A 26,973-nucleotide genomic window follows, 5' to 3' on the forward strand; every position below is an offset into this window, starting at 1 on the left:
CAGTTTTATTCAGGTCTAGTTCTGTATAGGAAGGGAAAGTTTTTCTGGTTAGACTGTATTTTTTCAAATAATAGCAATGTGGAAGAAAGAAACAGGAGGAAATAGGAACAGTAAATCCACCAGAGTGGAGACAGACCTCCTATGTTTACAAGTAATAACTCATAAGCCTTGGGAGTAAAATGACCAGCATTAAACCATCCTGACATGTGAACATCTAGAAATCCAGAAACAAGCAGGCTAGCTTTATTGGTGAATACACTCCTAGTCATATCACAGTTACACTGGAGAGACTCGTGTTTAAGCTTCACCCACAAAGTATCCAATTAGAAAAGCTTCTTCCAGTTTAGACAGACTGCTTGGTGAATGGAGACTTTAAAAAAGGATTTGTGAGCAGGTGTTGTCTGATATGTTTGTTTGTTAGTTTGTTTACATTTAGATCCTCTTCCTTCCTTTCCCTAACCATTTACCATTTTTTTTTTCTTTATTGGGAGAGTGACCAGACAGTCTAGTTTGCCCTAAACAGTTCTGCATTAAGCCTAAAATCAAGAAGTTCTATAGGTTAAACACTACTGTCTCTCACAAAAGTGTCCCGATTTGGACAATAAATCATAAGACATTTTATTCATTGGCCCTCTAGCTTTCTCTTCCTGGCAGCCACAGAGTCCTACTAATAAAGTTGAAACCTTCACTGATGAAAAAATAGGGGTCCCATCCAGAGGAGCCAACAGAAAACAAGGATACCCACGCTGCATCGCAGTAATCCAGGATGACCCTGAGGAGTCAGACCGACCTTGACATTTTATCTAGACTTTATGAGAAATATATACATATATAAAAATGCATATGTATCTCCTATATATAAAAAAAGAAAATACATTGTCTTAGTCTCATTTGGCATACGCTCTCAACAGATTATCAAGGTCACATCATCAGGTAATACTAAGAACTGTAATTTCAGCTATCATTTAACAACGATGTACTAAATCCAAGTGCTTTGCATGTCCTTCACATTTGCTCATGTAATGCTCATAGAAACCCTAAGGTAAATATTATATTTTTTTAAACTGAGGTTCCAAGAGGTTAGACAGCTTGCCCAAGATCACTTTACTATAAAGTGGCAAATGGTACAACACTACCCTCCACCCCACCACAGCATCAAAACCAGAGCCCACTCCCTACTAACCCTTAGAGACCAAGTACCATTGACCAAACCTATGTAGACCCTAGTCATACATGATCTCGAGTGTTCTCTCAGCCTCAATTTATGAGGCTGGCACTCTGCATCATCATTTGCACTACACAAAAATAAACTGCAAGAAAAGACATTAGTAGCTGACCCAAGGATAGGCTGCCTGTTGGTTAAAGAACCAAGATTCTGACTTCAATCTGTCAGAGTCCAGAGCATGAGCTCTTAACCAAGCATGTTACAATATTATTATTTTTGTTTTAACGTAAATTTTGACTCAATTTTAAAAGAACTATCCATGGGGTAATTAGTTGCCTACCACCGTCACTTAATAAAATAAATGGAGAGATAGCTATCAGTGTTTCCTGGATGTGCTCCTCACACGTCCTCTTGGCAATGTCCTCGTTGATGATCTCAAACAGTTCAGGAGGTGGGGCGTTATCAGAAAACAAATCAAGGGCCCGGGACACTATGTAGGATCTTGTCCGCCCACCATCATAATTCACAGGAGACTCGCCTTTCTGAAATATCTTGATTGTAGGAAATCCTCTAATCCCATACCGGGAGGCTAGAACCTGATTGTAGCATCCACAGCTGCCAGTTTCACTTTTCCTTTTGTTTGCTCTTTTACTTCTGAAGCTGCAGCAGCCCACTCTGGCTCTAGGCTTTTGCAGTGTCCACACCAAGGAGCATAGAACTCAACCAACCAAACATCTTCGCTGTCAAGAACGTTCTGATCAAAGCTGTCGTTGATCAGCTCAGTCACATCCTTCTTACTTGAACTATCACCTCTGCCTTGTTTTCCAGAACTGTATCCTCCGCTCCGTCCCCCAAGGCGATCCTTCACGAGCTGGCGCAGAGTGCTGAGTGCAGCATCTACGATGGCTCCACCAGTTCTGCTACCTTGGTAACCTTCTGGTCTGTTTTTGTTGGATCCAAAAACCTTAATTGTAGGAAATCCCTGAACACCATACTGACCACCTAGGGACTGATGTTTATCTGCATCAACTGCACCAACTTTCACAACATCTTTTAAATGCAGTAGCTGCTTTCTTCCATTCTGGTGTTAATCTTTGACGGTGACCACACCATGGAGCATAGAATTCTACAAGCCACAAACTGTCACTCTGAATAACTTCTCGGTTGAAATTTGATAGAGTTAATTCGATCACATCACCACTAGAGGAATACAGGCCATTCACTGCCAGAAAGAAGGCACAGCTCCCCAGACCCAGCCCAAGGAGAGCCGTGCCGACCGCCCGGTTACGCGCAGTCCCACCGCCGCTGCCGCAGCTTCACCCTTGCCACATGCCGCATGCCTTTTTTTTTTTTTTTTTTTTTTTTGCTTTCCCCTCTGACTTTATTTCACTTTTTTTTCTATAAAACTCCTCATAATTTCACAATTTAACAAAAAGTTTAAAATCCAGGAAAGAAACGACCCTGTAACTCGTTACAAATACGATTCTCCTTATTCCTTTTATTCAGGAGTTGGTCTTGGGCCGAAGAGTGTCCTAGTTCCTAGTGAGACACATTCTTTGTAACAACCCTTGTGGGCAAGAAAGGTATTCGATACCATTTGCTTTCCAGCATCAGTTTACATTTTTGTTCAGGAGAGAGTGAACAGAAAGAAATGGAGAAGCTTGTTCAGGGAGATCAAGATAAGACAGAGCAGTTAGAGCATCTGAAAAAAGAAAATGACCACCTCTTTCTCAGTTTAGCTGAACAGAGGAAAGACCAGAAAAAGCTGGAGCAGACAGCGCAGGAGATGAAGCAGAATGAAACTACTGCAATGAAGAAGCAACAGGAATTAATGGATGAAAACTTTGACCTGTCAAGAAGACTGAGAACAAAATGATATGTAATGTTCTGCAGAGAGAGAAAGAGAGATTAGAAGGAGAAAATGATCTTTTGCAGAGGGAGAACAGCAGATTGCTCGGTTACATGGGTCTGGATTTTAATTCTTTGCTGTATCAAGTACCTACATCAGATGAAGGAGGCGCAGGACAAAATCTAGGACTTGTCTATGGAAACCCATATTCTGGTATCCAAGAAAGTTCTTCCCCAAGCTCACTCTCCATCAAGAAATGCCCCATCTGCAAAGCAGATGATATTTGTGATCACAACTTGGAGCAACAGCAGATGCACACCCTTTGTCTGAATTGTCCAATTTGTGGCAAGACCTTCCCGGCAAGAGAGAAGCAGATCTTTGAAGACCACGTGTTCTGCCACTCTCTATAAGCATCCCAGCCTCTTGGATATATACAGGGATTTTATACAGTAGAACCTATAGCTTCTACCATCAGTTATATGAGTCAAGATCCTGCCTAACCTGAAATTACTAGAGATTTACTCAGTCCTGCTGCCACTAACAGTGGAGTCATGTCACTTATCCGAAGGACACTGTTAAGAGCTCTGGTGCCATCCTGTGGGTTACTACCTTTAAGTCACATAACTTTAGCTGTATCATCCTCTCACCTGTCATTCTTCCAGGGGTCTTCAATACAAGGTCCCGGGATGGAGCCAATCTAGATAATCACAACAGGCCTGACTTGATACTAAATCATTAGTTTTCCAGGTTGTCCCACTGCCATTCAGGGGCAGGCCTTGAGTGTTTTTGTTCTCAGTCCTAACCCTGGAGTCAGAGATTGGTCCGAGGTTGAGAATTCCTTTCTCCTCCTCCTCCTCCTCAGTGCTGCTTTCTCCAACTGATTGCTTTAGACTAGCCAAAAATGGCACAGCAAAGAGCTCAGAAGCCCAATTTGGATACCAAAGGTTTCTCATGTAAATTTCTCAGCCCCAAAAGAAGCATCTTATTCCTGAACCTTAAACAGGAATTATTTCAGTCACAGAAAGCTTTTCTGGGTACCTCTGGTTAACATTTTCTACTCTCTGATCTGTCCTTTGTACATAACTTTTATTGTTATAAATTTTTGCTTAATGGTTAAATAGGGATTGTTAGAAACTATGGGTTTGCAGTTTTCTGAGCAGGCGAGTTTTGAATACGGATAAGTCAGAATAATGAGACAACTATTGTTAATCAGTTTCATAGTAAAAATAAATTACTCTTCTGTTAAAAAAAAAAAAAAAAAGCATACCTGTGCATTGCCAAAGCACTTAGGTAGCAAAATGTCATTTCTAACTTTAATATTTAATAAAATAAAGTGTCCACCATTTAGTGTTCAGACTAGTTGTGTTACTGAGTTATTACTTCTCATTCCTAAGGCAAGCCATTCAAGTCATACTGAAAACATACACAAGTCATGTTATGATAATTCCAGTGAGTGTCTCAAACTTCACTGTGTTTCCAACAGTCTCATAGGAGACCATTATATTGTAAACTTCCAGCTGATTATAATCTTCTAGAGGGGTTAATCTGCATATTTCTTTTAAATTCCAATCACTCTATATAAATTGCTCATCCTCTTGCATACAGTAGGTAATAAACAAAGACTTACTGAATAAAGAATAGACAATCTCTTGAGCACATGCCACATAGACACCTACCACAGATTTTGAACAAGATCTAGTCCCTGCCTTTGATAATATTAGAATTATTCAATTATAATTATTATTCAATTATTCAGGTCACATTTCAAACCTGAAGCTTTGTGGAGAAACTTGATTTTTATAAATCGTGATTGTGGATGCCATCGAGTTTTCCTCAGATTTGCATCTCCATCTGCCCACAAGAAATACTTACTGGTAAATTCTCCAGTCAGAGACCAGGAAAATCTAGCAATTTCAGGAAAAGAAAGCACATATGCACAAGATAAAGATTTTTAGGTAACTAACATTAGAGAGAATTTTGAATACATTCATAATGTCTTCAGTACTTGTGGATTTCTCATTAAGCCACCTCCAGAACATCTCTGAAGGGGCAGCTGTTTTTCTTGTCTTCATGATGAATTCTGTACCTAGAGCAGCAAATTAAAGTGAGGCCATTTTTAATAAAGCCATGCCAAGATTTAAAAGCAATTTGGTGGTATTAAGCATAATAAACCAAATTACAATGATAAAAGAAACATTTTCATTAAAGTTCTAAAAAAAATGACACTCAAAACTCCAGTGTAGAAATAGAACTATGTCTACACTGTCTCAAGGGAACCAAAATAACAAATGACAGCTAGAATGTTCAGCTAATCATAACAAATATATAATTAGTTTTGACCTTTTCATAATATCCCAACAAATATAGTGATTCATAAGCATGCATGTTGCAAATGAAATTAATTGCAAGGGTATTTTTCACTGAAAAGTTTAATGATCTCATCATACAGATTTCCTGGATGATTTCCTTCTAACTTCTTCTGAATATTAGAAGCCATGCAACAGGTTAATTTTAGTGAACCAGAACAATCTAATATCTCCATGTGTACCTGGCTCATGTTTTCCCATTTTAACCTTTATCTTTCCTCCTCTCCCTTCCCACCTCCATCTCTCCAGATCCAAACTTCACTTAAAGACCCAATGTCAAATGCCACTGACTGTATGAAACTTCCCTTGTTTTTTTCCCCCATGTCTCTTCAATGATCTTGATCTGACTTTAGATGGTTTGATATTAAAGTTATTTGGTTCATGTTGGCAACTGGTATAAGCATTTTGTTTCACATCTAAATCAGCCTTTCTACCACCACTCCCAGTGACTGGCTAATACAATGCAAGATGAACCCTACCTGTGCAAGTGAACCCAATCAAGGCCATTAAATTACCTCCCAAATTCTCCTGAAGAGAACTTGGATTTATATTTTCTCTCCCTATCTCCCTTTTTATATTTTTCAAATCTTATTTTCTCCCAAAATAAATAACAAACTTGCAAGTTCTCAGAAGCTCACAGACACATCAAATTTTCCAAGCAAGGATCCATGTCTGAGGAGATTCTGTTAAGGTGGAACTGTCTGCATTTGCCTTGGAAATCTCAGAAGTCATTTGCAAAATAAAAGATAGAAGCCTAACCCATACCCTAAGATCATACAATATGTTAGCAGAGGTACCTATGCACCCACAAAATGCATTTCCTCAAACATTCAGGACTAATAAACTAAAAAAGAAGAAGAAGAAAGGAAGGAGGAATGGAGAGAAGGGAAGAAGAGTGGGCTCCTAGGATCAGTTAAGGAGCAGATAGCTCCACATTTATAAGAGTGATAGACTGGCATATAGACATGGGTGGATCCATTTCTCCACTGAGAAGGAAAAAGGAGGGGCTTATGCTGTAACCTGAAGGAAATAGATGGGCACTGTGTTGGATGCTCCTTACAGTAATGATAAAAATGCTAACATCAGTTATCAAAGGTTGCTAATGCTGCCTCCATGAAAGAGTTACAGGGGTTCTAATTTGTCTGAGATGGTTTAAATATTGTGCCTCTTTAATACAAAAAGATGAGCTTTGAGATTCACCAAGCACCTAGCCAGCTTTATTGTAAGGTAGCTTCGAGTAAGGTAGCTTTCTAAACAATGCACAAAACACACAGCCAGATTCATTTTTCAGGTCTACATCACTGCAGCCATGTTCTTGCTGCCCTTTCCTACTCCGCAACCCATAAAAGCAGAGATTTACCAAAGGCCAAGAATGAGAGTCCTTCCACATTATCCACCTATTGGAGAGTGCTGCCTTTTCTCTATGGAGAAGGGAAGGATGTGTCCCAACCACTATCACCAATCACATTAAGGGAGCTCCGAGCAAATTTGTCTGAGAGAATGGGAGAACTTCAAGCAGGAAAGATGAGGATTTTACTTCCCCATCAGATGCTTCTGTAGCAAACTAGCTGAGATGACCCCATGCCCATGATTCTTCAGCATGAGGACACATGGGATCAGTTTTGTCATGCGCACAGAATGAACAGCTTAATCAGAAGAAAGAGCTAGAGCTCGTCATGAATATCTTCTTTCAAACTACCATTTTTACAAATGCATTATTCTTCCCTTCAGATCTTCCAAATGACACATTGTTACCCTTAATCACAGGACTGATAGAAACCACAGTGGCATTTTCCACCTCACTTGTATTCTGAGGATGAGATTACGGACTCAAGGCAATGGGTTTTCCACTCCTGAGCTGTGCTCCAAAAATCTTCAATCCAAATCACATTGCCTTTATGGTTAAAAATGATTTATGCAGCTATGACTCATGAAAAGGTGGTAATTTTGCTAAGCAAAAATAAATAGATTCTTTTACTGAGAGTATAACTAGAATGTTGAAGAGTTTTAGTGAGAACAGGGGAAATTGATTTATGATCAAAATAGCATTAAAGCTCTGTTTTTCTATGGGTACGATTTGGTGTCAACATTATAGATGACTGTCTAAAAGAGGTCCAAGTTCATCAGTTCAGCTTACTTTGGTGGTTTTCTGAGACAGGAGATACTTCAGAAGCTGGCTGGAGCACTGTAGAATGTTTATTGGTCTCCAGGGGAGATTTTTGCCTTTATTTCTCCCAGTGAGATCCTTTCATTAAGCTTGGCTAGACCAGTCTTTCTTTCAAAAGCCAAAAGTAATTCTAGAATCTGGATTTTCTTTCATTAACGTATTTTTTACATTTAGGCAAATCGTACAATTTTCTCACCTGAGCATCATGGCAAGAACCCAGTGTCACAGTCAATAGGGCAATGGAGACAGTGTTATGAAGACCTGTTCCCTGAGTGGAGGGTAGGCCCAAGGGTAGCAACAATGGGAATCTGTCACTAGCCCTAAGCTTGAAGGAGCAAGGGGAAGGGGCAAATACCAGAATCTTCAGGCTCCCTTAAAAGAGGGCCACCCAGCAGGAGTTACGGTCTGAAACAGAGAAATGCATCCATTGGAAACATGAGGTCTTGATGAGATGAAGCTCATAAAACCATGAATTTCACTTTATACAGTTTGGCTCTGTGTCCTCACCCAAATCTCATGTTGAATTATAATCATCAGTATTGGGGGAGAATCCTGGGGGAGGTTACTGGATCATTGGGGCAGAGTTCCCTTTTGCTGTTCTTGTGATAGTGAGTTAATTTTCACAAAATCTGTTTGTTTAAAAGTGTATAAGTCTGGGTGTGGTGGCTCACGCCTGTAACCCCAGCATTTTGGGAGGCCAAGGTGGGCAAATCACCTAATGTCAGGAGTTTGAGACCAGCCTGGCCAACATGGCAAAATCCTGTCTCTACTAAAAATACAAAAATTAGCCAGGCATGGTGGTGTGTGCCTATAGTGTCAGCTACTCAGGGGGCTGAGACACGAGAATCACTTGAACCTGGGAGGTAGAAGCTGTAGTGAGCCAAGATTCTGCCACTCCACTCTAGCCTGGGCAACAGAGTGAGACTCTGTCTCAAAAAACAAAAACAAACAAACAAAAAAAATGTGTAGCACTTACTCTTTCACTCTCTCCCTCCTACTCCCTCATGTGAAGAAGGTGCTTGCTTCCTCTTCACCCTTCCACCATGATTGTAAGTTTTCTGAAGCTTCCCCAACCATGTGCTCTGTACCACTTCTGGAACTGTGAGTCAATGGGACCGCTTTTCTTCATGGATTACCCAGTCTTGGGTGATTCCTTGCAGTAATGTGAGAATAAACTAATACAGAAAATTGGTACCAGAGAAGTGGGGCATTGCTAAAAGATATGTGAATATATAGAACCAACTTTAGAACTAGGTAATGGGCAGAGATTGGAACAGTTTGCAGGGATCAGAAGAAGACAGGAAAATGAGGGAAAGTTTGGAACTTCCTAGAGGCTTGTTGAATGGTTTTGATCAAGATGCTGATAGTGATATGGACAATGAAGTGCAGGCTGAGGGGGTCTCAGAAGAAGAAGAGGACCTTATTGGGAATTGGAGTAAAGGTCAATCTTGCTATGCTTTAAGAAAGAGATGTGACATTGTGCCCCTGCTATAGGGATCTGTTAAATTTTGAGCTTGAGAGAGAAGATTTAGGGTAACTGGCAGAAAAAATTTCTAAGCAGCAGTATTCAAGATGTGGCCTGGCTGCCTCTAAAAGCCTATGCTCATCTGCATAAACAGAGAAAACTTATATTTAAAAGGGAAGAAGAGCATAAAAATTTGGAATATTAGCAGCCTAGCTATGTGGTAGACAAGAAAAACTTATTTTCTAGGAAAGAATTCAAGCTGGCTACAGAAATTTGCATAATTAAAAAGGAGCCGAATGTTAATAGCCAAGAAAACAGGAGAAATATCTCCAGGACATTTCAGAGACATTTGCAGCAGTCCCTCCCATCACAGGGCTGGAGGCCCAGGAGGGAAAAATAATTTTGTGGGCCAGGCCTAGGGCCCCCCTGCTCTGTGCAGCCTCAAGACATGGTGTCCTGCAACTCAGCTACTCCAGTTCCAGCTATGGCTAAAAGGTGCCAAGGTACATCTCAGGCTATGTAATTCAGAGGGTGCAAGCCTTGATGAATTCCACATGGGGTTGGGCCTGCAAGTGCACAGAAGGCAAGAGCTGAAGGTTGAGAGCCTCTGCCTAGATTTCAGAGGATGTATGGAAATGCTTGGATGTCAAGGCAGAAGTCTGCTATAAGGGTGGAGCCTTCATAGAGAACCTATACTAGGGTAGTGTACAGGGAAAATGTGGGTTTGGACCCTTCACACAGTCTCCACTGGGGCACTGCCTAGTGGAGCTGTGACAAGAGGGCCACTGTTCTCCAGACTCCAGAATGGTAGATTCATCAACGACTTGCATTGGTGCCTGGAAAAGCCACAGACACTCAACACCAGCCTGTGAAAGCAGCCATGGGGGTTTTACCCTGCAGAACCACAGGGGTGGAGCCTCCCAAGGTCTTGGGAGCCCACCCCTTTCACAAGTGTGACTTGGAGGTCAGACATGGAGTCAAAGGAGATTATTTTGGAGCTTTAATGACTGCTCTACTGGATTTCAGACTTGCATGGGGCCTGTTTTGTTTTGGCCAATTTCTCCCTTTTGGAATGGAAGCATTTACCCAATATCTGACCCCCATTTTATCTTGAAATTAACTAATTTGCTTTTATTTTACAGGTTCATAGGCAGAAGGATGAACACAGGTTCATTGCCTTGTCTCAGATGAGATTTTGGACTTGGACTTTGGAGTTAATGCTGGAATGAGTTAAGACTTTGGGAGACTGTTGAAAAGGCATGATTGATTTTGAAATGTGAGAAAGACATGAGATTGGGGTGGGGGGCAGTGGCAAAATGATATGGGTTTGGCTCTGTGTCCCCATCCAAATCTCATGGTGATTTGTAATCCTCCGTGTTGAGGGAGGGACCTGGTGGGAGGTGACTGGATCATGGGGGTGGATTTCTCCTTTGCTCTTCTCATAGTAGTGAGTTCTCATGAGATCTGGTTTCTTAAACATATGTAGCATTTACCCCTTCACACTCTTTCTCCTGCTTTGCCATGTGAAAAAAGGTGCTTGCTTCCCCTTTGCCCTTCTGCCATGATTGTATGCTTCCTGAGGTCTTTTCAGTCATGCTTCCTGTACAAGCTGCAGTACCATGAGTCAATTAAACCTCTTTTGTTTATAAATTACCCAGTCTTAGGTAGTTCTTTATAGCAGTGTGAAAATGAACTAACACATCACTCTTCTCCAAGGCTCTGACTTCTGGTTATGCCCCGTATTGGCTCAACCTAACCAGAACACATATTTCATTCACTAGTCAAGGGAATCCAGTGATTCTAACCCTAAATGTCAACCTCCTAGAACAAATTGGAAAATTGATATGGTGGTGCAAACAGAGAACTCAAATTCTTCTTTTTCTATTAGGATTTATGTGGATCCATCAGTATTAAGTACTATTTAAAGATACAACATCATCAAAGTAAAATTCAATATGTCTTCTGAAATCTACTTTAATACATATGGAGTCCCTGATGTTATAATTTGCTTCTGGGAGAGAAAAGAGGAGCAAAATGAAATAAACAGAGGGAATTCTAGAAGTGGAAGTAGAAGGAATTATGTTCAAGGTTCAGAATTTGAAGTTAGGTAGAACTGGAATATTTATTAAATAAAGAAATTTATTCAAGCTCACATGTGTAGTAAGCTCAGCAGCTTACTACACATGTGAGCTTGAATAAATTTCTCTACTTCTCTCTGGACCTCAGTTTTCTCACATCATCAGTGAGACTATTAAAGGTACATATGTCATGCCTGACAAAATATTACTTTTTAATTATTATTATTATTTTTTTAAGTTAAAAGTTAATACAAGAGAAAGAAACACCTCCAGAAAATCTCTATCTTGTTTCAAAATAAAATCATAGAGGAACAAAGGGCATCCATGAGGTTCCCTTGTGTTACTCACAGTTAAAATACAGTATTCAGTGGCCAAAGGACATGCATGCTACAGAATCATATAAAATGATGTTTCTCCAAGCTCTCATAAAGAAATCTCATGTTCAGTGTCATCTTTAAATTGCAACACCACTTTCTGGAGGACATCAAAGCCAAATAAGCTGTAATCTGGTTCCAAAGAGCAGGAAGGTCTTGTCCTAAGCTTATAGTATCCCCAAAGCCTCCAAATATACCAATATGTGGAGCACATCTGGTCCTTTCAGCAAATTTCTCATCTAGGGTTCTGCCATAAAACAGATGACACACTAAGGAATTAATAAAGAGGATTTATTAAAATAACTATTGACAGAAGTAAAGGCAAGATGTAGGAAAACAAGTAAGGGCTGGCATTAACATCCATAAGCCAGAAAGGGTAGCTGAAATGAATGATGTTTCTGTAAAAGAGACCAAATAGGAGTTGTGCCTATCACTAGAGGAACACAGCTTCTGTTGACACCACTTTAAGATGGGAAGGGGGAGTGGTATGTAATATTATGCAATTGGGCTTCCCATTGGACAAACCAAACTAGAAGCCACAGGGCCAGAGAAATGTGAGTGAATGGAACAGTCTGAGAGGTCAGGTTTCTTCCAACATGCAAGAAGCAGGGCAAGAAAATACACAAAATAAATCTGCAGGGATTATAAAGAATCACTAGCACAAGCTCTACGGTATCAAATTAAAACTAAGACCACATGCAAAATTATTCACAAGAAGAAGATGTAAGCCACATTCAGACCCAGATGATTATTACCATTCTTGAGAAAACACCAATGAATAAAAAATGACCAGCATGTTTTAATAGGACTTGTTGAATCACTTGGCCAAAAAGCAGAAAGGACTTTATAAAGTTCTGCCTCTTTAGCAGATATTTCCAAATATTCTGGGCTGGGTTTCAATGCCATTCCAGAGTCCAAGCTCACACCAGGTCTTACGGCTGATCCATGTCTTTTTTATATTCTATTAAAGTATTTGAGAGATATATGACTTGAAACTGAGCCCAAACTTTCTTCAGCCGTTGGCACCGTAACTGGAAAAACTACTCTTTGCTTATATTGTGCAATAGACATAAGAGTAATATCCATGACTTTTGTGGGACTTCAGCAAATAGTCCCTGAAAATGCTGACAGTAGAGAGTCCATTATTGTAGCTGGTATTTGTCTCTGGCTTTTTTTCCTATTCAGCCCACCTGGAATCCGAATACAGTTTTTCTGGAAAAGCATCTCATTGTTGTAGCTACCGGAACTGAAATGTTAGTAAGCCTTTCTTTTCATAACAGTAATTTGGGTGGTTTTTTCCCTCTTCTCTGAATGTTTCAAAATTTTCATTTTTTAAAACTGAGTCTCAATGTTTCAAAATCTTGCAAAAGCAGTTTATGTAAGTACCTAGAAACTTTTTATGGGAGAGATGGAGGATAAAACCAAAAATTTAAATTAGTCATGGGCCTCTTTTTGTAGGCCTAATTTTCAGTGGCCCTGCATTCAGTGGCAAGAACACTTGCATTATCTTTGAAGGTCATAATATATTATAAACAACTGGGGTTTATCCCAGGAATGCAAGAAGTTTTCACATGTAAAGTAGGCCAGTGAAACACCACACATGCAGACTTAAGAAAAAAAGATATATTGCTATCTCAAGCAAAATAAAAGCACTGAATAAAGTCCTGTTTCTATTATAATATTTGAAAGTCTCTGATACGACAAAAATCAGAAGAAATTCCCTTAACATAATAAAGATTAAATACTAAAATCTAAAGACACCAAACATGATGTATATGAAAATTTTAGTTGTATTTTCTGTAGGAAGGAGAACAAAACAAGGATATTCATCAATAAAGCTAATATTTAGTCCAGTACTAGAGAGAAGAAATTATAAGAAAAAAGAGAGCATGTATAAGGATTATGAAGAGAGATTAAATGTTATGATTTGCATGTGTTGTGATAATCTACCCAGACAAAACAACAGTCTCAACAGACTATTAAAACTAATAATAGTTTATCATGGCTCCCAAATATGCAGCCAACCAAACTACAAAAATCAATAGCATTGTTCTACACCAGCAATAACTACTTATAATATGTAATATAAACAGGGCCTTATTCATAATAACAATAAAAACTATGAACGATCTTAAAACTAAATTAACCAAAAACTCACAAGAACATAATCAATCCCATTTTAAAATGCTAATAAAGGACATAGAAGGTGAGTTGACTAGATGAAAACACCGTCCAAGCTTCTGGGTGAAATGGCTATATTACAAAGATCCAATGGTCTCCAAATTAGTCTACAAATATGACAGCAACCAAATCAAAATTATAGTGGTATTTCTTTTAACAAACTGGATCAACATGCTCCAATCTTTACATAAAAGTACAAAGACCACATGTAGCTAAACCAGCCATCTTAGTCCTTTTAGTGTTGCTATAACAGAATACCTGAGGCTGAGTAATTTATTTAAAAAAAAAAAAAAAAAAAAAACAAGGTTTATTTGGCTCATGATTCTGGTGGCTGGAAGGCCCAAAGGCATGGCACTGGCACCCAGTATCTGGATGAAGCTTCTGGTGAAGGCCTTGTACTGAATCAAGTGGAAAGGTGAGCAGGCATGGGCAAAAAGGCCCAATACAAGGAGCAGCCTTGCTTTATAACAACCCGTTCTTGTGGAAAGAAACCATTCCTGCAAGAACAATAACTCGTTCACTTCTGAGAGGTGACAATAATCTATTCATGATTGTTCACTCCCACTACACAAACACCCCATGCTAGGCCCCGCTTCCCAACACTGCTGCACTGAGGACCAAGCCTCAATGTGAGTTTTGGTGAGAACAACTATATTCAAACCATAGCACCAACCTTTCAAAAGAAGAAGAAAGAAGAAACCTACTGTACCTGATAGTGACATACCTCAGAGCCACAAAAAGATAAATCAGAATAGTATTGTTTAAAAAAAAGAGAGAGACAGACAAATTAACCAATAGGAAAGAACAGAGCTCAGAAACAGATGTACAAATATGTGGGAAGTTAATGTTTGAAAAGGCTAGAACCAGAAGTTAGTGAATGAATAAAGGACAGATTGCTCAATAGATGATGCACTCATAAATGTTCTAACCACAAAAATGAGAACTTTGTGTTTTAAAGTATACGTTAATTAGCTAAGCTTAGCCATTCCACAGTGTACATGTGTTTTAAAACATCATTTTGTATATGATAAATACTACTTTATCTGTTAATTTTTAAAAAATATTTTAAAACACACAAAAATAGATGGTGTGGTCAAAAATGACTTTTTACATGGAGAAAATAAAATTGACTCCCTGCTCAACAATACTCCAAGAACAGACTCTCATCTGAACCCAAAAGGCCAGCCTGGGTAATATAATGAGATTCTGTCTATAAACAAACAAATAAACAAAAGAAGTAGACTCTCAATGTCAAAGGTGTGACCTATGGGGCTGGAAGTGGTTTTGATAAGCATTTAGAATGAGCATAAATAGATGAATTCAATTTTACCAGTATTCTTCAAATCAAGGAAGGGACAAGAACTACAACAAAAAAGTGAGCAAAGAATATTGCTAGGCAATTTATAGAAGTGGAAGCCCAAGAGTTTATAAGAGAATATAAACAGATGTTCAAAATCAGTAGCCATTGGAAAAAATGTATATTACAATAGCAATGATCTATTTATTTACGCACCTTAGTCTTCCAAAAACAGAAAACTGAAGCATGAAGTATAGACAAAAATGTGAGGATATAGGCATCTTCATACAGACAGTTTTGCCAATCCAGAGTACAACTAGGATTGTTTAGTCTGTGCTTGTCCTGTGGCACAGCAATTCCACCCCTGGGTTTAGAAACTAAAGACATTGTCACACAGATCCACAGAGTATAAAAAAGGGGATGTTCCCTGAAGCATTATTTTTGATGGAGTGAGCTAGAGGCAATATGGCTGTCAATTTTTGACGCAGGACATACCTATGGAAGAAACTGCTGGCTTTTCACCAAGCCTTTTTCGTTTTCCTCCAGGATATACACCAAAAGCATATTTCTCAGCTTCTCCTTGAGATTAGGTGTAAATCCATGACCACATTCCAAAAAAAAAAGAATGTTTGGCTGGAATGCAGTAGACCATGTACAGGCTTTGCCAAAAAAAAAAAAAAAAACCCTCTCCAGTGCAAATGTCCCTGCTCTTTCCTCCTGCCCGCTGGCTTGAATGGAGATAGCCCTGGGGCAGCCTTGGGATGCATGTGATGAAACTGCAGTACCACAGATGGAAGGAGCCTGGGTCCCTAAATTACAGGGTGGAGGGGAACCCCATGTTCTGAACTACAAATTTTGTTTCAACTTTATTAACTGATTAGATGGCTTGGTAAGCCCCTAAAATTCAAAAGGTTTAGCAATTACGTATTTAGACTTGCCTTAACTAATATAAGAGATACAATATGGTGGATAAACACCATAAAATATTATGAAGAATTACAGGTAATACATTTTATATAAAACATGTAGATTTTATTTTATATCTATATACAAATCATGTGTGGATCTTAAAGTACTGAGTGGAAAAAAGTGTATGTATTAATTTTAAAATATATACATACCACCCTGTTCTTTCCTGTTTCTCCTTCATGTGCTTTGGAATGCAAATGTGAAGACTGGGGTTTGACCTGCTCTCTTGGACGTTGAGAATGAAAACCAAGAGTAGAGATGGTAGTGTATATCCTGATCATAAGTTCCTAATGACATGATGGAATCATCAGACCAATTGGAAATTATACAAGAAAAAATAACTATCTTGTTTGGCAAATTATCTTCTTGTAAAACAATACACATTTTTCAGGAAGGCACACAAGAAAAGGTTACACATTAAACATGGTATAATGTTGGCCTATAGAGGGATAAAGAAGAGGAGAATGATGGTGAGTTTAGGATAAAAGGAAATCAAATGTGCAATTGAATGATGGACTAGATATAGAAAGTGGCATGCATAGACCAATAGTGATAGTGTAATATGAAGTGAGACTATGATCAATTGTATACCCAGATCCCAAAAGGATGAAAAAGGCTAAAGAAATGCACAAAGAATGTTGACAACAACAACCATCACTAATTTTTCATCTCCAAGGCAGGCGGAGGTCTCAAAAAAAGAATTTGATGCATTTACCATTGCCCCAAAACTGATTCTTCTCAAATGCTGCTCAGCCTCACAGAATTTAGGTCAATGTAAAGGATTTTGTATAAGGTCACAGTAGGAAGGCCACTCAGGAGTCAAGGTGGAGCAAGAATCAAAGGGCGAGAAGGAGATCACTTCTGCTGCCTGAAGAAATTCCCCTGAAACTGTTACAAAGAAAATGCTAATCAGCCCACAATCACACCTTGAAATGGGCTGACATACCAGTTCCAAATTGCTGGCAAGGAGCATGGCAGTTCTTTGCCAAGGAGCCTAAGACTCTTGTCTTGTGAATTAAAATAGGTACCGGGGCACCATTGAACAGTTACGAAGTTGTGTGAATTGATCCTGCACTCCATCTTGTAGAAGAAAACAAAACAAATTGGAGAGGTCAGGGCATACACATTCACACACACCTAGTCCCAAGCAGCATTAGATTACTTAAAAGTGTCTCAATTAAGGAGAATTACCATTCCCTTTAAAACTGTAATCATAGCCGTTATGTATCATCGGGCTGAAATCAGTTCCCTGGGAGATGTTCTGATTAAGTGAATTTCCCAATTAAGCCCGTCCCAGTTGAGTGGAGCATACCATTCTGATTAGATTCCTAATTTATATGGGAAGCTTTATATTATGTAGAAAGGGAAAATGGGAGTTGAGGAAAGTCCTCAGCCTCTGAAATGTCTCCCTGTGCAATTTATCCCTCCAACAACAAACCTCCCATCTTTGAGGAATGGAAAGCAGTTACTAGCCAGAGTCGTTCTAAACTGCTTAAGTAAAATATGAATTGTCCCTCGTGGAGCCACATCTGCCCTTCAAGAACCCTCAGAAACATCACAGTTGTCCTCTTTTGGGATAATCCCTTTCACGGGTCAGCAAGAGACAGAGAAACACAGAGGGAAAGTGTGGCCCAGTGTCCAGAATGGGACACATGCAGTCTTTTGTACCTTTTAAAAAATCTTTTGCAGTGTACTTTGCAGCAAACTCAAATGAGTAAATAAATGTATGAGAAATAAGTGGATAGATGAATAAATGGCTACCATCACTGACCATCAGAGCCAGATATAAAGTTAAAGCATATCACCATTACACTCGCTGACAGCACAAAACCACAAAATCAGGAGTAATATTGGTCTCAAAACTTCACTGAGGCCAGGTGTGGTGATGCATGCCTGTAATCCCAGCACTTTGGGAGGCTAAAGCAGGTGAATTGCTTGAGTTTAGGAGTTTGAGACCAGCCTGGGCAACATGATGAAACCCCATCTCTACAAAAAAATATAAAAATTAGCCAGGCATAGTGACACACGCCTATAGTCCCAGCTACTTGGGAGGATGGATTGAGGCTAGGAGATCAAGGCTGTAGTGAGCCATGATCACGCCACTGCACTCCGGAATGGGCAACAGAGTTAGAGTCTGTCTCAAAAAAAAAAAAAAAACTTCACCAAAAACCTGAAATTTGAAAATATATTTGACTTATTTGTTAGCCAAATCACTTGAACACAGCATCAAATGAAATTACAAACCTCATAAATGCTCCTTCAAAATAGTATTTTACAGAACTTGCTGGACAGGCTTAACTATGGTCCTATGAAGAGATAGCAACTACTATGGCTTTGAAACCGGCACCTCGTCTTTTCAATCTTCACTTCCCTCATCTGCAAAATGTGTTACTGGACTTAAGTCAGTTCCCAGGGAAATGTTCCAAACAAGTAATTTCAGAGGTGAAGTCCAACCTTGACATCCTGTAGGTCAGAAGAAGCCAACTATAGAGGGAAAAGCAAAGTCTTTGGAGTTGAAATTCTCAGTCTCCCATGTGCTGGTCACAGGGTGTGAACAAGTCACTTGAGCCCTCCAAGGTTTCCTTTTTTTCTCTAAAATTCAACTCTTAAGGCTGGGATGACTTTTTGAAGGAACACACATAAAGAGCAAGGCCCATTTCAGAGGCTCCCCAAATCTGATTGTTCATCTAAAAGATGAGAATAATTATAACGAATCCATAGAGTTTTGTGAAGATTTAGCTCAGTAGCATAAGTAGAACCTCCCTTTGACTGTACTGTATTCAACAGGGTAGAGGCAGAAACTAACTCTATTCTTTCTCACATCTAAATGGAAAAGTGCTCATCACTCTCCATTTTCCATCATTGTGTGATAGCTTAGGCAGGTCTCAGAGTTGTTCAGGGGATTTCTGAGTATTAGAACAATACATTTTGCATCCAGTCCAATCTAAAGTGACATTTGTCTCTTGTTCAATTAGAACTTTTCCCCTTCCCCAGCTTGGGCTCCAAATTCTGCTCTGCAACAGTCCTTTCCCATGACTCTACTTTGCTCTCCTGCTCCTTCCCCATCACTGTGCTATTTCTGGAGATGTCAAGTGGGATGCAGAAGGAAGATGCAGCAGAAGACAGCTAAGAAGACAAAGTTCTATCTTGACAGGTGTTGCTTTCATCAGGTGTGGTGTGCTCACTTGTAAGCAGATGCCCAAAGGCTGAATTTTCTAACAGGAAATTTTAATGAATTCTTCAGAGTTCCCTCTGCAGGAAGCTCCTGTACTCTGCTGAACTCTGATCTGGGAGATACCTTATCTAGTGACTGCTTTTGACTCCTTTTTAGGCCTTATTCCAAGGTACATCCAGGAAGGTTTGTCACCTGGGGTTGCCTCTACTTGGAAGAAGCTTCTCCTCACCCAGCTTCCACCCAATGCATCTGTAGTAGATGCTGCAATGTGCACCTACACCCTCCTTTCAAGACTGAATGATTTATTTCCCCAAATGGTGGGACTACTGCTGGCACTCAGCTCTCAGGAATTCTTCAATAACTGCCTTAAATAAGGACAGATGCCTTGCCTCAGGTCACCCTGGGCAACCTGCTTCCAATGACGAGCAAAAGTGAGTACAAAAGACCAGTTCCTCCAGCCTTGTTCTTTTTGCTTAGGATTGTCCTGGCTATGTGGGCTCTCTTTTGGTTCCATATGAAGCTTAAAGTGGTTTTTTCCAGTTCTATGAAGAAGGTCAATGGTAGCCTGATGGGGATAGCATTGAATCTATAAATTACTTCGGGCAGTATGGCCATTTTCACAATATTGATTCTTCCTAACCAGGAGCATGGAATGTTTTTCTGTTTGTGTCCCCTCTTACTTCCTTGAGCAGTGGTTTGTAGTTTTCTTTGAAGAGGTCCTTTACATCTTTGTTAGTTGTATTCCTAGGTATTTTATTCTCTTTGTAGCAATTGTGAATGGGAGTTCACTCATGATTTGGCTCTCTTTAAGTCTGTTATTGGTGTATAGGAATGCTTGTGATTTCTGCACATTGATTTTGTATCCTGAGACTTTGCTGAAGTTGCTTATCAGTTTAAGGAGATTTTGGGCTGAGACGATGGGTTCTTCTAAATATACAATCATGTCATCTGCAAATAGAGCCAATTCGACTTCCTTTTTTCCTAATTGAATACTATTTATTTCTCTTTCTTACCTGATTTCTCTGGCTATAACTTCCAACACTATATTGAATAGGAATGGTGAGAGAGGGCATCCTTGTCTAGTGCCAGTTTTCAAAGGGAACGCTTTCAATTTTGCCCATTCAGTATGATACTGGCTGTGGGTTTGTCATAAATAGCTTTTATTATTTTGAGATACATTCCATCAGCACCTACTTTATTAAGAGTTTTTAGCATAAAGTGCTATTGTATTTTGTCAAAGGCCTTCTCTGCATCTATTGAGATGATCATGTGGTTTTTGTCTTTGGTTCTTTTTATGTGATGGATTATGTTTATAGATTTGTGTATGTTGAACCAGCCTTGTATCCCCAGGATGAAGCCTACTTGATCATGATGGATAAGCTTTTTGATGTGCTGTTGCATTCAGTTTGCCAGTATTTTGTTGAAGAATTTTGCATCAATGTTCATCATGGATATTGGCCTGAAGTTTTCTTTTTTAGTTGTGTCTTTGCTGGGTTTTGGTATCAGGATGATGTTGGTCTCATAAAATGAATTAGGGAGGAATCCCTCTCTTTGTATTGTTTGGAATAGTTTCAGAAGGAACGGTACCAGCTCCTCTTTGTACATCTGGTAGAATTTGGCTATAAACCTGTCTAGACCTGAACTTTTCTTGGTTGGTAGGCTATTAACATGCTACCTGACTTCAAACTATACTACAAGTCTACAGTAATCAAAACAGCATGGTACTGGTACCAAAACAGAGACATAGACCAATAGAAAAGAACAGAGACCTTGGAAATAACGCTGCACATCTACAACCATCTGATCTTTGACAAACCTGACAAAAACAAGCAATGGGGAAAGGATTCCCTGTTTAATAAATGCTGTTGGGAGAACTGGCTAACCACGTGCAGAAAGGTAAAAGTGGACCCCTTCTTGATACCTTACACTAAAATTAACTGCAGATGGATTAAATATTTAAACAAAAGACCTAACACCATAAAAACCCTAGAAGAAAACCTAGGAAAAACCATTCAACCATCATTCTCACTAAACTGACACAAGAACTGAAAACCAAACACCATATGTTCTCTCACTCATAAGTGGGTGTTGAACAATGAGAATACATGGGCACAGGGAGGGGAATGCCACACACTGGGATCTGTCGGGGGATGGGGGGGTAGCGGAGGTACAGCAGGGGTGGTAATGTTGGGGAGGGATAACATTGGGAGAAATGCCTGATGTAGGTGATGGGGGTATAGAGACAGCAAACCACCATAGCATGTGTGTACCTATGCAACAATCATGAAAGATCTGCATATGTACCCCAGAACTTAAAGTACAATAATAAAAAAAAGACCAGTTCCTTTGCCCCAGCTTGGGACAACTCTAAAGGGCCATTTCAGCTTCAGAGATCCTGATGGCATCAGTTGAGGACTTCACTCAGACTGTATCACAGCTACTTTCTCTCTCTGCCCAATTCTGCCTTCTTCTCTTCCCTTCTATAAGAATTGATCACAGGAATGCTTTCTGATAAGTTGCCCACTACTCTTCATTTTATAGCGTGCTTCCCAGAGAAACTGACCTACAACGGCACCCACTTAAACAGTTGGAAGTAGGAGTAGGAGGCGTGTGACTGACCTGGATGACACTAAGTGCAGCTGATGGCACACCTTGTTGGGATTGGGATAATAAACACTGCATCTGCAACTTAGGATTACTTTTTGTTATCCAAGAAAAAGAGGAAAATTTATCTATTGGTTCCCTCCCCTCAGTGGCCAAAGTTCTCTTCTACAGAACAATAGCTGCCCTTTCAATAACTTCCGATTTGAAATGTGTGACCACCAAATTTCATGTTAGAATTCTTTGCCATCTGGAAAGGATAAGAAACAGGTTTATTTTTAAATTCATAAGCCTGAATATTTTATTTGTCTTCTGAATTTTGGTTGAATATAAACATCACTTATAACTAATTTATATTTATCTTTATTTTGTCATACACAGCTAAAAGAAACAAGTTGATTTATATTCTTCCCATGTGAAAAATACACTCATGTCCTTTTAAGACCACTAAGATATTCTCAGAAGTCTCACCTATTACGGTATTCAGCTCAAGCTAAGGTTCAAGATCCCAGAATTTTAGTCAGGTCCAGGGGTAAATGAGTCTCTTCAGGTGTACTTCCTCGGAAGCAGCACATTGAGTACTATTTCTCTCAGTATAAATATCTGTGAACTAAAGAGACAAATTCTCAACTTCTTCATCCCATATTCAATATACAATGTGGATATATGTATAGGCTATTCCAACAGACACATTCAAAAGAGGGGAAATGGGATATGTACGGCAAACCCGGATCCATAGCAATTCTGAAATCTAGGTGGGAATGCATTGCCAATTTATTGGTTAGAATTCAGTTTATTGCCTTGAGCTGATTCTCACTGCCCTTCGCTGTGTCTTTTTTGTTCTTGGTTCTTTCTTCTGGCTCACTCATCCTTTCCCATAAGAAAGTATTGGCATTTCCAATTAAGGAGATTCCTCAGTCTGCTTTCTGTTCACAATAATTTGGGAGTGTAAAGCTCTTTCTATATTTTGTACTGTTTCTGTCACTTTTTGTCCAAGCTGCTGTTTCTACCATTAAAACTCTCTTTACATTCTGTGGGCAGTCTATGATTGTGTGACCCACTCATACCATTAGACAAAAGCCACAAACACAAACCTCCTCAAGATGAGCCCCTTTAGACCTCAGGTTACCTGGAGGACTATTGTGGGAAATACCCTCAAGATTTTTTATAAGCTCTGTTTTTGAATAGAGAAGATCTAATAGGCACTGCTTTAAGATCTTTGAAGCCTTTTGTATGTCTGAGAGATTCTCTGATGCATTACCTTAGAAGGAATTTAAAGTCTCACCCTGGAAATAATCTTTGGTCTGAAGCTGTGTCAGCTTTAGAAGCCTTTGCCATCTGGGGAGGATAAAAAACAACTTTATTTTTAAATCTGTAAGCCCCACCTCTTTTATTTATCTTCCAATTTTTTATTGAAAATTAAACATGTCCAATAATAACTCATTTCTTTTTATCCTCAATTTATCATACATAGCCAAAAGAAACAAGCTGGCACTTTTAGTATTCCACCTGAAAATCTGCTTGGCCAAATCTACCAGTTCATTAGATTTATTAGGCAAAAGTGTTTCCAAACTTCTTGCCTCTAGGTAATAAGGGGTCTCTTTTCCTCCAGCTTCCGGCAACATTTTTGTCAATGTCCCTTAATCCATTACTGAAAGACTCTTTGAGGGCCATCAAACTTCTGCTATTATAACAGACACTGTTATAGCCTCCCCAATCGCAGTACCAAAACCTATTCTGTTATCTATTGCTCAGTAACAATAATTAACCAAAACAATGGTCAAAAATAATAACAATCATCTATTTTGTTTACAAATATGGGAATTAACTAGACTCAGCTCAGCAGTTCTCACTCAGATCTCTCTGTGGTTTAAATCAGACAGAGGCTGGGGCTGACCTCATCTCAAAAACTTCCTCACACATGTCTGAAACCAGTACTGGGGAGACTCAAACAGCTGGGACAGGAACTTCTGGTCATCCTTTAGGAGAAAGGACTCTCTTTCTTCTCTCTCTCTCTCTCTCTCTCTCACTCTCTTTTTCTCTCCCTCTGTGTGTGTGTGTGTGTGTGTGTATGTGTGTGTTTTCAATAATTCCCAAACCCATTTTCATGTTCAATACTTTGCTACAATGACTCACAGAATTCACCAAAGCTGTTACACACACAGTTATGGTATATGTCAGTAAAAAGACACAGATTAAAATCGGCAATGGAAAAAGGTGGTTATGGAAGAGTCTAGAAACACCAAGTGAAAGCTTCTAGTTGCCCTCTCCCAGTGGAGACATGGAGATAGCACATATTCTTCCAGCAATGATGTGTGGCAGTATTCACAAAGTATTGCCAACAAGGGAAGTTCACTCAAACGTTGGTGGCCAAAGTTTGGCCAAGTGTTTTCAGTGGGACTTACACTGGCTTGACGGACCACCCACATGGCTGATCTCAGCTCTCCAGCCCCTCCAAAGATCAAACTGATAATACAGCCCAAGGACTGCTACCATTATTCACATGATTATTAACTATCTAGCATGGCCCAAAGCTTCAGGTAAACAGAAACACTCCAGAGGCTGAGCAAGGGCCAAACCTTCTTTGAAATGTGGAGAGTTTGAACAACTACATCTGTGGAGTTAATTCTTTATAACACAATGTCTTTTCACATTATCTAAGAGTAGCCAGACTACAAATATGGGCTGAAGACTCCCAGAACTAGAGTCACAAGAGAAACCACAATAGCCATGGGGCACCATCTAGCCAAGGCCTAGAAGTCAGTTACACCACATAACTCTGCTTCATTCTATTCATCAAGCCAATCACGAAGGCAGCCCATGTTCAGGGGATTGGTTCATAGACTCCACTTCATGATACGAGAACTATCAAAGCATTTCTATCCAGATTTTTTTTAACCACCACAGATGGAGACCAATACTCACCCACAAAGTAACAGGAAAAGTTCTTCCTGTCTCTCCTGACTACTAATAAGAATTATTTTCCTTTTTTGCCTCAACCTAAAGAGAATGCACCTTCAAGTAAAACAGAAATAAACACAGAGAATTTCTTAATCAAGACAAAAATATAAATCCTAGGCTTAAAAACAGGAACTTCTCTTGGCCATAAGAAGAAGCTTTTTTGAGTGACTTTGAGTTGCTGCCTGCTGTGGAGGAGGCAACCAGGGGACCCCAGAACCCCCTAGGAGGGCCTGATGTCATGGTGGTCCCTTCCCACCAGGTTTGCCTGGAGGAATTGCATCTGTTCTTAAAACCTACTCACTAGGCTCCCTTTCTTCTTTGTTTCTGTTTTTTCCCTCCCACTTCAAACCCTGTATATACAAGTCAGTATTAACACCCTTCTAAATCCTCTTAAAGAAGCAATATCTATGCAGCAAGCCTGATAGATGTCTTTGAAAATATACCTGTTTCTACATGACACAGGCCAAGTCATTTATGACCCTATTGTTTCCTCACATAAGAAATTTTTTTTTTCAATTGAGACAGAGTCTCGCCCTGTTGCCCAGGCCAGATGCAGGGCTGCAATCTTGGCTCCCTGCAACCTCCGCCTCCTGGGTTCAAGGTGTTCTCCTGCCTCAGCCTCCCATGTAGGAGGAGGCTGGGACTACAGGCACATGCCACCAAACCTGGCTAATTTTTTTTATTTTTAATAGAGATGGGGTTTCACCATGTGAGCCAGGCTTGTCTCAAACTCCTGACCTCAGGTGCTCTGCCCACCTTGGCCTCCCAAAGGGCTGGGATTACAGGTGTGAGCCACTGTGCCCAGCCTCCTCACATGAGAAATTGATTTTTAACTTATTTCATTCAACATTTTTTCATTTGGCCTGCCACCTTAACAGCAGACTTTTAGAAATTAAATCTTCTTTTATAAATGAACTCAAATCTCTCAGAAGGCAGAAAAATTCTTGGCCTCAGAAAAAAAGCATGAAATTGCCAATCCACTGAGGCTGTTGCCTAGCTCCAGTGTGGGTTCCAACCTCTTTCCATAAGGGGGAATTTCTGCAGGTGGTCTGTGATTCAAAGAATAAAAGCTCAACTGTTCAGAGAAACATCCTGCTCATTCACATCCAGCTCCTGACTGGAGGGCAGCAGCACAACTGTGCCAAGGAATAACCAGTCTACAGAAATGCTTATCCAACTCACAAAGCCAGAAAGTGGTGAATCATTAGGAATCCCTTGCACATGTCTCTCTCGCAAGGCATTTCCAAACACAGCCACCTAACGATGAAAGGCACAACAATCTTGGCCTGACATCCTGCTGAAAACCAGATTATCATCGTGGAGAAGGGTGTTCACAAGGGTCATCATGGCTTAGAAACTCCTCCTAGGTAGTTACATCGCATTCCTGGGAACGTGGTCAAAGTTTTATTCAACGTGAACAGGTGCAGAGTATGTAAAGGGAGACTATAGAGCCAAGGGAGTTATTTTTCTAGGTTTCCAATAAACGTGGCCTTATTTGCAGGATAAAGAACACTGTTGATGGTTAAAACACAAAATGATTTTGAAGTTTAATTTAAATTTCACCCTCCTGGCTATTTGTTTGTAGTTCACTTCACTTGAACAATAAAGTAGCTTGGATGGTTTGGGGCATGTGGTTAAGCCTTTTAATTTCCTGGCTCTCATGCACTACTGCTCACACAGCAGGGTGACTGCCCTTAGCACAGAAGCAGAATTTTTAAATTGTTCATTCATATCTTTGGCCTAACATCAATACAATGTTTTGTGTACATGTCCTCTTGTCATATCCATCTAAACCAAACTTCGATGACATCTAGGTCCCCCAATACTGTAGCAACTGCTCTTACCTTCTGTTAACCACCCCACGATAACCTGTAGATGGGAATTCCTCAAAGATATGGCCCACATCTTAAACAGAATGAAAGGCAGCACTGGAGAAATTCTAAATCCTTCCGCACTTCTGAATAAATGATTTCTTCGCTGATGATAGAAGTTAGCATCTCAGGAAAATATTTTCCAAATAATAAAAAAGTTATTTTAAGTGTTCTGAGACTTCTTTTCCTTTTCCTTTTCCTTGTCAGTAGACTGGGAAAATTTTATCAACAAGAGTAGCTTCTTGGAAGTAGGTCTGTGTAATCAGGAGGCAACTGTGCTATTAATTTACCAGGGTGTGAATCAGCCTAAGCATGTCCACCTTTTCTTTGCCATTTGATTGTATGTTCTTTCATACTGATTCATCTCCAGACCAAGCTCCTTTGTTCTGCCTTATTTTTAAATTAGCAGAGCTTAGAGCCTGGATGATGGAGCATTCCCATCCTGGATGGGAAA

General features: G+C 39.7%; 2 pseudogenes; one reads left to right on the plus strand and one right to left on the minus strand.

Moving 5' to 3' along the window:
• Window positions 1–1,446: 1,446 nt before the first annotated feature.
• On the minus strand, window positions 1,447–2,481 carry LOC116550624 (annotated as a pseudogene).
• Window positions 2,482–2,494: 13 nt separating this feature from the next.
• On the plus strand, window positions 2,495–3,603 carry LOC116550625 (annotated as a pseudogene).
• Window positions 3,604–26,973: the final 23,370 nt, after the last annotated feature.

This window comes from Sapajus apella, unplaced genomic scaffold (assembly GCF_009761245.1).
Source record: "Sapajus apella isolate SASKATOON/1434 unplaced genomic scaffold, GSC_monkey_1.0 scaffold8, whole genome shotgun sequence".
In the NCBI taxonomy this organism is placed as follows: domain Eukaryota; kingdom Metazoa; phylum Chordata; class Mammalia; order Primates; family Cebidae; genus Sapajus; species Sapajus apella.